Below are 12,092 nucleotides of genomic sequence, written 5' to 3'. Positions count from 1 at the left end.
TTGCAATATCAGAGGAACCTTCCAAAACAATTAAGGAACCTAAGAGGTCCATGACCTCATCGTGGCCCAAAACCAAAAATCCAGCACCATGGCAATGCCAAAGGACTCACCTCACGAGAGCCTAAACAAAAGGTGTCTCACCATCTACCTCAAACCAATGCTAGGTCGACAACAACCTATACTACCATAAAACCATGTGGACAATCACCAACAACCTCAAGGAAGAATGCCAAAATGAAACCAATTTCACCAACCATCGTACTAAGTGAAAACTCACCAAACGACTCAATCTCAACTCAAACATCCAATGACTAATCCCAAGTCCTGCCAAATATGCAACACAACAATGCATATACAATTCTAATCTAGCACACATCACATGTCATGCTCTTTACATTAGAATAAAATCATGCTTAAACAAATGTCATACTACATATACCACATAAGCACATAAGCATTTAAATATGTTATCAAACCAAAACATGTTCTCATGAAGTATATAAACATATAGAGCATGGCAACATAAGCATGATATGCACCCAAAACCCATCATCTAAGGTATTCAAACCTAGGAGCTCTGATACCACCTGTGACGACCCTGGATTTTTCAACCCAGTGTGTCCTGTGATGACCCAAAATGGATCCAAAATGCGGAAGCAAAAGATAGAACAATGGTCTTTAGAGATACACCACTCCTCTAAGACACCAATCTGACCCTCGACAAGGTCACGAAACCCGAAGGAAGAAAATGTGGAAACAACGTTTCAAAAACGGAAAAGAATGAATCTAGGGGTAAAATGGTCATTCCATACTGAAATGGGTGCCACTGTGCACACCATTGGAAAGCAAATGAAAAATTAATAAAGATAGACTCAAGAATCACTTGATTCGGGGTCCGGACGGTAAAGATATTAAGTTCTGAAGTTGAAGGAAGGGATACCCTATCCCGGTTCGAACCAAAAACAGACACTACCATACTAAAACTTGAATAACTTGAGGCATAAGAAGAATCTGAAGCTCTAATTAGTACCATTGGAAAGCTTATTTCGACGCGATCAATTTAGACTCAAGAATGGACCAATTCGAAGTTAAAACGAAGAAGTTATGATGATTTGAAGTCGGAGGTGCAGTGCTGAACCAAGACACACACACCCGTGAACAGTACTTCGAGTGCTCGAACAAGGACTTCGAGCGCTTGAAAATTGCCCTAAGAAATCTGCCCAAAGTTTGAGTGCTCGAACTCCCTATTTAGAGCGCTCGAACTCCTGTAGGCTGCGCCTGAAATGCTGACTTGAAATGCAATTTTGAGGAATTTCTGGGCTTTTTTGAGAAAAATACAAAGAAGAAACTACCCTCAAAATCATGTTTTCTAGCCAACCATGCCAAAAGAAAACTTTGTTTTTCATGTGAAAACCCCAAAATGCCCTTATGCTCAATTTAGGCTCAAAACGGCAAAAAGTGTAAGTTTGCACCAAACATACTTTTGACCCCAAATGCACTTCTAGGCTGAAACGAATATGCACGCAAATGTAATAAGTGATTTTGAGCGCGCGGGAATGATCCGCGGCTCCCGGAGACGACCGATGCAAAATCCGACTCCCTGACGGCCAAAAAGGGGAAAATAAATTTGAAATGGAAATTTTGAAAACCAAAATTAGCAAATGGTTGGAAATTACCATTTGGCCGTTGGCCACATTTCATGCATGATTAATGAGATCCTACGGAAGAATCAAAATGGAACTCCCACACCCGATGCAAACATAGTGAGACAAAACTTAACATTTTTTTCAATATTCTCATGATATTTCATGAAGTCAAAACTATATAGAATACAAATACATGTCATTGGCCTCTGGCCTTATCTTATACATGTCAAATACATTGTAAGGAGTGCACTCATGTACACACTACATGTTTAAATTCAAATATACATATTTTGACATATAAGGCTACAAGTGGCTTTTCAAGCCAACCTTTACAAGAAATGGAAATCTTCAAGTCCACCAATCATCCAAGCATGACGAGAATCACAACCTTGATTCTTGTACCTGAAATATGCCCCAGTATCGTAGGGGTGAGTAACATAAAGCTACTCGTAGGAAATGAGCATGCATCGACCCACGTTTTACAAGTTTGCATGATTTAATTATTGTGGTTCATTCCACCTAACGTCTATGTCAAAGGTAAGACCCAAGGAGCATCCTAGCTACCTAGGATCATTTCTAATATCAATCACCTTATTCATGCAATTTTAGCAACATAGGGTCATGCTTACACAAAGCAACAACATAGGAGCATGCTTACACAAAGCAACAACATATAGATTCTCAAGATAATCAACTTGAAGTCTAAAATGCAACATCAACTAAATATAACAATTTAGCATAATTAGAATATCTAATACCACACATCAAGACATAGGTTCTCTAGGTTATCAACTAGAAATCTAAAAGTGTTAAATCAACTAAATATATCAATTTAGTATAGATGTACTTAACAACATCAAAATGATTCATTAAAATCATATACATGGATGTACTTAACAACATCAAAATCGCCAATAACTAAAACCACAAGTTACAATATAAACATGATTGTTAACTTGGAATTGAATGCGAAAACAAATAAAGGAAGACTTGGACATTTACGCTCGGAATTCTGCCGAGACCTCAATGGTTATTCCGGGCACTAACCCGCAGGGAAGACCACCCTAAGTGCGCACTATCTCAATGACTTAGAAGACTCACGTCCCCGTACTAGAGCCAAACCCTAGCCATCTCAACTCAACAATGTTCCAAGATTCCAAAATTAAACCAAATAAGTTCACAACTTATACATAACTTATATAATGCATGAAAACACCTTCCATGCACAAGTAGGTTAAAACCACACAATCCATGTCTTAGAGTTTCAATTCTAAAATAACATACATAATGTCAATTACAAAGTGTGCAATTCACTACACATGACATCAATATATCCTATAAAGAAAACATTTTCTCATGAATATAATTATAACAACAAAGTTGTCCAATGCTCAAAACACAACCAAGTGAATACATAACAAGTTCAAGTCCATGATTTGAATATAGAAACAACCTCTAAAATACCAATAGATCCATGGAGCCATTAGATAGAATTTAATTAAACAAGGTGATTAAATTCTCTAGATTTCAAATAACCTCAAATTAATATATGTTAAGCAACATATCATGGTGTTTACATATATCAAATCAAAAGTGCAAGATAAGCAAGATATCATCAAATAGAATTTAATTAATTTAAATCAATTAAATCTCTAGATTTCAAAAGTTGTCCAAATGATCTCAAATTAATTTATATCAAGCACTAAGTCATGGTCATACCATATATCTAGTCTAAGATGGATTACAAGCAAAACACAATTTACTAGAATTTAAACCAAATTAAATCCATTTAATCTCTAGATTTGAAAACTCATCTAAATCAACCCAAATTCACATATATCAAAGATCAACTCATGGCCATGCCATTTACCAAGTCTAAAATGAGTTATAAGCAAACTACCATTAATCATAATTTCTCAAATTAATACACTACATGCATACAAGTTGTATAAGCATCAAAAACATGCAAGACAACAAACATATAACCCTATAACATTCCCTACCTCACTAGAGAAGTGTCTCTCTAGAATCCAAGGCAAAATCAACACAAAATGGCAAACCCTTCTAGGGTTATGAAGAGGAAGATCAGGGGAACAAAGTGTATTCCCAAGTTCAAGCTTGGAAATCAATGGAAGGATCTCAAAAATCAAGGTCAAAGCTTAAGGCTTTAGGCTCCATCCATGGAGGCTAGGGTTTTCTTTACAAAAGAGGGAGGAAATGAAAAATGATGAAGATGAAATGTGAGTGGAGGGGATAGAGATCCTCCACTCACTATGTGCTCTTATACTACCTCTCTCACACACACTAATGCAAGATCAAATTGTGAGCCTACACTTGTCACAAATCCAAGGCTCCATCCTAGGCTAAATCTCAAGCCTACACTTGTCAACCATCCAAGCCAACAAGTGCACCAATCCTAGGCCAACAAGTGGTTAAATCTCCACCCTCCACATGTCCTCATCCAAGGCCTCAAAGTGTTTCCACACACATGTCAACAAGTGGACCAATGAGAGTGTGACACTTGTCACACTTTCTAAAAATTGCAAAAAAATCCTTTTTGAAAATATCTTCCAAATTAAATTGAAAAATGGTCCCTAAGCTGAAAAATAATTACTTTACAGTAATTACACAAAACCCCTAAAGTTTGAAAAATTACAAAATGGTTATGCATCTATACCCTTTACAAGAAAAGTAAGCACTTAGCATGCTTTTCTACAAAAGTGAAAATACACATAGTATGGAATTTAAATATCGTGGATGCATGCAAAACCGGAATCAAATCCAAACATGAAAAGTGAGGTTATGCTAACAAGGTGACAACCGAGAAAAAGACGAAAGTGAATAGTGTCACAAAAGTGAAAATGTGAAAATGACTCGGTCCTCAAAGAAAGTCGTCAATCCATCGAAAAGAGTCTCAGAAACCATTCCCGACTACTCAAGATGACACTAAGTGACGAGAAACTGAACTCAGAAAGGAAAAAATCAACGGAAAAAAAATATCCGTGAAAAACTGAGAAAAGGAAAGGAAGGAAAATGGCCGGGTCATTACAACTAATATAGAGAATCAATAGAAAGAATTATCAATATAAAACTTGGTACAACCAAGTTTGAATTCACAAGACCAAGAACTAATTACAATTAATAATTCCCAAAATTAAAAGACAAATGTTTAATTACACAAGCTTAGGGCTCATCCAAGCCCTAAGTGAAGAACTAGGCACTCATGGAGAAGGTAAATGTCATCATGGTGGTCTCACAATCCAACTCCAAGCTTTAGTTAATCTTCTTCTTCTTTTTCCTTGGTGAAACTTGTGCATTATATACATATAATTATATTGTGGGCATTATTGTTGATTTTGGGAAACACTTAGGACATCATTACTTTGATAGCTAGAGTGCCTCTAGTGAAGGAGGTATAAGTTCTCCCCTATTATAGTAACCACTTGGGTTGTTCCCTGCCGGTTCGTAGCCCGAAAAGAGCTTTATTTGTCTGTATTATGATACATAAGCAGATGTTGTTGTCCAAGATATTCCTACTATGTGATTTCATAATTCAATTCCAAGTTGACAATCTTATGTATTTGTAGCTTGAGGTTTTGGTATTGGATGTCCCAATCTTGTTAAAATGCATTTTAATGTGGATATTGTTTACAATGCTTCAATGGTAGTTGTAGGATGATTCCTTAGTTTCACCTTTGAACTAGATGCTAGGAGGCATGTTCCACATGTTATGATTTATGTTATACTTGCAAAGCTATTGAAACTTAGGTTATCCTCATAATGCATTTTCCTACGGAGTAATTCAAATTATTCACACCCGTTGACTATATATTTTTGAGGTAAAGAAGTGCTCTTTATGGATGGTCACTTTCCTTAGCTTGTTATGGATATGGTGTCATGGACATCCTTGTTTTGAAAACATGCAAAATGTTTAGCATGTCTTTTTGTGTAGTTTTGTAACCATGGATATATGGTTTATACTTTCATTATATGTAATGAGGACTTAGACCCACTTGTTTATTTCATTCTCTTATGCATTAAACATTCATGTATGTATTCACACACTTCCGCACTTTTAAAATTCATGTTAGACCATTTCATGTTGGGGGATTTGAGGTATGCATAAGCCAATGCATTTTCTGGTTCACAGCAGAGTTTTCTATAGATTTTCGAACCATTTCGGTTTATTGGCACGGGTATTCGGTTGACCGGTATCTTTTTTGTGCCATTATTAGAGTTCAGGCAATAGCCATTTTACTGTTGGGACCACATTCGACAGGCCGGTATAGACTTTCGGTCGATTGGTAGTCGGTGTCCCATTTCGGTCACCGATACAGGTCTTCGGTCGACCGGTTTGTCTGCAGGTTAGCCAGCCTTTTTTGGGCACCTGTTTTTGCATGTTAGGATCCTTGTATCACTTCCATTGTATGCTATTGACCTAGTATGAGTTGTTTCAGGGCATGTATGACCTAATTTGGACCAGGTACTTGTTATTTGAGTGTCATTGGTGCCGGAATGTACCACTTGACCTTTATGACCTTAACTTCCGTATTCATCTTTTACTTGAGTCTCGTGACTTCTTAGGAGGTCACTTTGTTATCTTAGAGGTAATGTCTATCTCTAGAGACCTCTTCTTTTTTCTTGGTTCCGCGTTTTGGGCTCAATGTTGGGTTAATTTTTGGATTACTTGTTAACGTACTAGGTCATGAAAATTCGGGTCGTTATATGTAGCCATAGTTTAGAACTCCTTTATACCTCTCACATCACAAAAGCTTTCAAACTCTCTCATTGTTAACTAGGGCTGCAACTTAGGCGGGTTGGGTGGGCTAGAGACTTAATTCGGGCTCAGCCCATGTATAACATCGACGGCCCAAGTTTTGTAAACCCGGTGCGTTAGTGATGACCAAAAGATGACCCGATAACGGATCTGAAATGCGGAAGCGAAAGGTGAACAACGGTCTCTAGAGATACAATGCATCTCTAAGACACCAATGTGACCCTCAATGAGGTCACGGAACCCAAAGAAAAACAAATGCCGAAGTGTCGTTTCAAAACAGACAAAAAGGAACCTAGGGGTAAAATGGTCATTTTGCAAAAAAGTGGATTCAGGTGCTATCGAGGACACCGCTGGGAAGACAATGAAAAAACTAATCATGATGGACTCAAGAATTGCATTATTTGGAGTCCGGACGAAGGAGAAAGGTCAAAAACAAAAATGATGTCATGGCGGCCCGACGAGGACAGCCCACTACTGCTGCAACTGAGAGTAAAAACGGGCATCTAGACGGACTTTTCTGGAAAAACTCAAAGAAGAAACCCCCTCTAAAATTAAGTTTCCTACTTTAAAGTGTGGACAGAAACAAAAAAAAATGCATTGTAAAATTCCCAGAATGCCCCTAAGAAAATCAGGTCAAGGGAGTAAAAATTACTCCGAGCTACTGCCCAAGGAAAGGAAATAGGGCTTCGGGAGGTTTTTAAATTGCCTAAATTGAAAATGCAATCTTAAAATACACCCACAAGACCCCCGGAAGTTTCAGATCGGTCGAGACGATTTTCAAAAAAAAGTCAATGAATAGTACCAAGTACATTTGTACTAAAAATCTATAAAACCTGGCAGCAAGGATTTTTCGGACAAATATGAATTTTTGAGGGCCAAGATGATGTTTTCTGGAAAAACACAAAGAAGAAACCCCCCCTCCCCCCTCCCCCCCCCGAAATCGAGTTTTCTACTCAGCAACGCGGGCGAAAATAAAAATAAAAAACGCATTTTCAAAAACTCGAAATGCCCCTGGAACAGAATAGGGTAAAAACTCAAAAAATGCAATCTTAAGTTTTTGTTTCATTAAGAAGGGTATTGTTTGCCAAAGTGAGCATGCTAGTGTATGTAATATGATAAAAATAGATGTGCTACAATGGCCTATGGCCTCATTACAATACATTTACAAGTTTTGGCATACTAAGCCTCAAATTCTCACAATAAGGTACAATGGCAATACTTTAGTTTTAAAGGAAACATACTTGTAACTTTTCAAGTTAATGGCCCTTTGCTTCATGTCATACATGTAAAATGAACACTTCCAAATGTACTTAGATACATATTACAAAAAGGAAGCCATCTTAGCTTCTAAAATACCATACATCCATGGCATACAAAATATAACATCCAAAAGATAAAACATGCTAAACAAGTACATGTCCATATACAAAAATGCTTCAAGTACTCATGAGCCCCTATGGATGATGAGCATCCACAAATATTGTCTCCTTACCTGTAAAATAACCCACACAACTAGGGTAAGTAATCATGTTACTCGTAGGATGTGGTGCATGCGCATACCCTATAGTTTCAAGTATGATGCGAACCAAACATAGAACATCACAAGGGTGCATCCCACCTAACGTCTATGTTTTCAAGGTACTCTAAGGGATCATCTCAAGCTATACAAATATTTGAAATGACAACCACATAGCATCTAAGTATACATGAACAAGTACACTAACCGTATTGAAACTAAAATCACCAAATCACAAATTACAAGAAATCCATGATTTACAACTTGGAATATAATGCGAAATCAAATAATGGAAAGACTAGAATATGTGGCTACGAGACCATACAAGTTATTTTGGGTAATTACGACCCATAAGGTACTACCTAGTGCGCACTATGACTTAGGAGAATTCCTATCCTCCGTACTAGAGTCAAACCCTGGCCATCAACATCTCATATCTTTACAAGCTTCTAAAAATCAACAAGTTCATGACATTTATGCAATCTCAATGTATGAAACTGCCTACCAAGCATAAGTAGGATAAAACCACACAACCCATGTCTTAAGGTTACATGTCTAAAGTGGTAAGTTAATGATATTACACATCATGTTATATCAATTTACTATCAATATAGGCCATAATTGCAAATCATGAAATATAGTAATCTATCTACAAGTAATTATAAGTGCCACACACAAGATTTTCATATTAAGCTTTCAATGAAATTTATATTACTTAACATTATAAATGTAATCTCAAGATATCCATAATATAACCTCAATAGAATCATAAGTATTAGGCAATTTATTAGAAAATAGCCTACTTATACAATTTAATAGTCACATACATACTTTAATCCACAAATCCTAAGTCAAGCATATAAAATCTTAATTTACATGCTAGTACAAGAATTTAAAAAGGCATGTAATCAATATATATTAAGCTCCAATATATATAAAACTTAAAGAGGATAAACATACAACCACCCCTACCTCAATAGAGAATTGAATCTCTATAATCGAAGCAACCAAGCTCAAAATGGAAAACAAGTTTAGGGTTAATGAAGAGGAGAGTGGGGGGAAACTTTTGTGTTCCAAGGTTTTAAGCATAGGGTGAATGGAAGGAAGCCAAAAATGAAGTCAAAGCTATTAACCAAGCTTTTCTCCAATGGTGGCTAGGTTAGGGTTCTTGAAGACAAGTGGAAATGAAAATGATAAAGTGTAAAATGATGAGTAGAAGGGTTAGAAATCCTCCACTCACTATGTGCTCTTACACTACCTTTCACACACATATAATGCAAGACTAAATGGTGAACCTACACTTGTCATGAATTTATGGTTCATTCCTAGGCTTAATCTCAAGCCTACACTTGTCACCATCCTATGTAAACTTCCAAGATTTAATTTTGAACCTACATTTGTCAACCATCCATGCCAACAAGTGCACCAATCCTAGGCCAACAAGTGGGTGAATCTCCACTCTCCACATGTCATCATTCAAGGCATCAAAATGTTTCCACACAAATGTCAACAAGTGGACCAATGAGAGTGTGACACTTGTCACACTTTCTGAAAATTACAAACAAGTCCTTTTTGAAATTATCTTTCAAATTAAATTGCAAAATAGTCCCTAAGACAAAAAGTAATTACTTTGCATAATTACACTAAAACCCCTCAAGTTTAGGTTAATTACCAAAAAGTTATGCTTTCATGCACTTTACAAGAAAAGTAAACATCCAATATGTTTTTCTACAAAAGTGAAAATGCAGATATCATAAAAATGAAATATCATGGATGTATGCCAAGCCGGAATCAAATCTGAGCATAAAAAGTGACGTTAAGCAAGGAAAAATGAAAAACGACTAAAGGACGAAAAAGGGAAAAGACGAAAAAAAAAGAATTACCGAGAAAAGAAAGGAAGGAAAATGATCGGGTCATTACAGCCCAATCCTAGCCACCCAAGCCCAACCCATAATTAACTTCTCCTGCCTAAGCCCGCCCATGAGCTCACGCCTGTGTATTCAGAATGTAAAAAATAATAAATTTGTGCAGCTACAAGGACTCGAACAACATTCCTCCAAGAAAAATCTCAAACACACTACCAACTAAGCTATTATACACTTGTGAAATAACATAGTTTTAAAATAAATATACCCTTTTCGGGCTCGGGCTGGGCTTCGGGCTTTATATAATATCAACCCAAGCCCAACCCAAATTTAATCCGGGCTCAAAATATCTAACCCAAGCCCAGACCTAAAACAAAAAAAACACTGCCCAAGCACTGAAAATTTCAGGCTGGGCTTGGGTAAATTCGGGCTAGCCCAGCCCGAGTTACAGCCCTATTGTTAACTCAATACCAAAATCTGATCTAAACTTCTTGACAATGCAACTTTTTTCATTTTTAATCAGATTTACAAACTTGATGAAGTGTGTTATAGCCTCAGACTTCTTTTTCAGAAAATAAATCCATGTCATTCTACTGAAATCATCAATTAAGAGCATGAAGTACTTACTTCCACCAATGCTTGTAGCTCTTGTTAGACCACAGAGATCCATATAAATCAAATCAAGTGCGTTTATTGGTCCTAATGACAAGGTTTGCTTTTTCAATGTCAAACATTCATATGCTTACTCACACAGGTCTGCTCTAATTGTTTTGAATTGTTAAAGGACAATATTGAGGTTTTTAGCATATTGCAAGTCAACCTTTTGATTAATTCTGGCTTAGAAAGTGTAAAGCATGTGAATGTTGATCATAGACTTTATCATGGACAATTCAGTCTTTTCATAAATTTATATGATCATATTATATTTGGTTAAGATAACACATTATGTTTAGATGCTTAAGTTTTCTGCTTCCAGACTTTTCAAGGATTTCAAGTATAGTTCAAATAGTTTACTGACAAGTGTCCCTCTAAAGGGCAGTTTCATAACATTAATTGCTTTTCACAAGGTTATTCTGGGTATTATAACAGTGTGAGAGTGTTTAAAATTCCCTAAGGAAGGTACATTGTACCAGTGATCTATTTTCTATGCTTAAATGATCAAATCTCTGTTATATCTGCCTTGTGTCCTTATGAGGGGTATTTTTGGAAGTTCATGATAAGTGCTGAAATATGCACATTTCAACCATAATCTTGAGTATAATAGAACCTTATTCTATCTTTATTTTCCTGCTTTAGTCTAATTTTGTGTTATTCCCCTTTTCAAGTGCATAAGGTTGAAATGAGCTAAATCTAGTGTTTTAGAGCCTTGAGAAAGTTAACCAAAGTCTTAGCGAGAAAATCGAAGCAAAAAGGAAGTTGAGCTGAAAAATTCCTATCCTTGATCGATCGAACCAAGATCCCTAATCGATCGAGCTATGATCGATCATACAGAATCTTTGAACCATCGAAGACTTCGTCTTTATCTACATAAATATCTCTAACAACCTATGATCAATCAAGCCAAGGCTTTGATCGATCGAACACTTTGTCCTTATCCACATAAATATCTTCAATAACCAGTAATCGATTGAGCCAAGGCTCTGATCGATCGAACATGGCATGACAGCTGCGAAAATTAGAATTTAAGCCTTGATTCAAGGGGGCTCGGGGTGCAATCAAAGGGGGTGTCCTTGTGTACGTAGTCTGACTAATTTGAGGTCACAAGAGCCACCTATAAATAGAGGATTAGCCCATTTTGGCAAAAGGTTGGCAATTATGAAACATTAGAGATTGGATTTGGGATACTTTGGGACACACTCTCTCTAGGGTTTCAACCAAGGAAGAAGAAGAAGAAAATGATGAACCCGAGCTTGGAAATGGATTGTGAGACCACCATGATAACATCTACCTTCTCTATGAGTGGCTAGTTCTTCACTTAGGGCTTGGATGAGCCCTAAGCTTGTGTAATTAAACATTTGTCTTTCAATTTTGGGGATTGTATTGTAATTAGTGTTTGGTCTTGTGGATTCAAACTTGGTTGTACCAAGGTTTATATTGATAATTCTTTCAATTGATTCTTTATGTTGTTTACACGTTGTCTTATGTCTGGTTAATTGAGTATTGATCTCTACATTAAGTATTTTTTATAATTGTGCTTAGTGATGGCCATGCATGGTTTTTATTAGATACAATTGCTAATTAGTTTGATGGATTATGCTTAGTCTTGATGGGTTATACTACACCTTAGA

Source organism: Cornus florida, unplaced genomic scaffold (assembly GCF_030987335.1).
Source record: "Cornus florida cultivar Cherokee Brave unplaced genomic scaffold, ASM3098733v1 CherokeeBrave_3.0.0_Hap2_Chr05, whole genome shotgun sequence".
NCBI lineage: Eukaryota > Viridiplantae > Streptophyta > Magnoliopsida > Cornales > Cornaceae > Cornus > Cornus florida.
Note: the sequence above shows the minus strand (reverse complement) of the source record.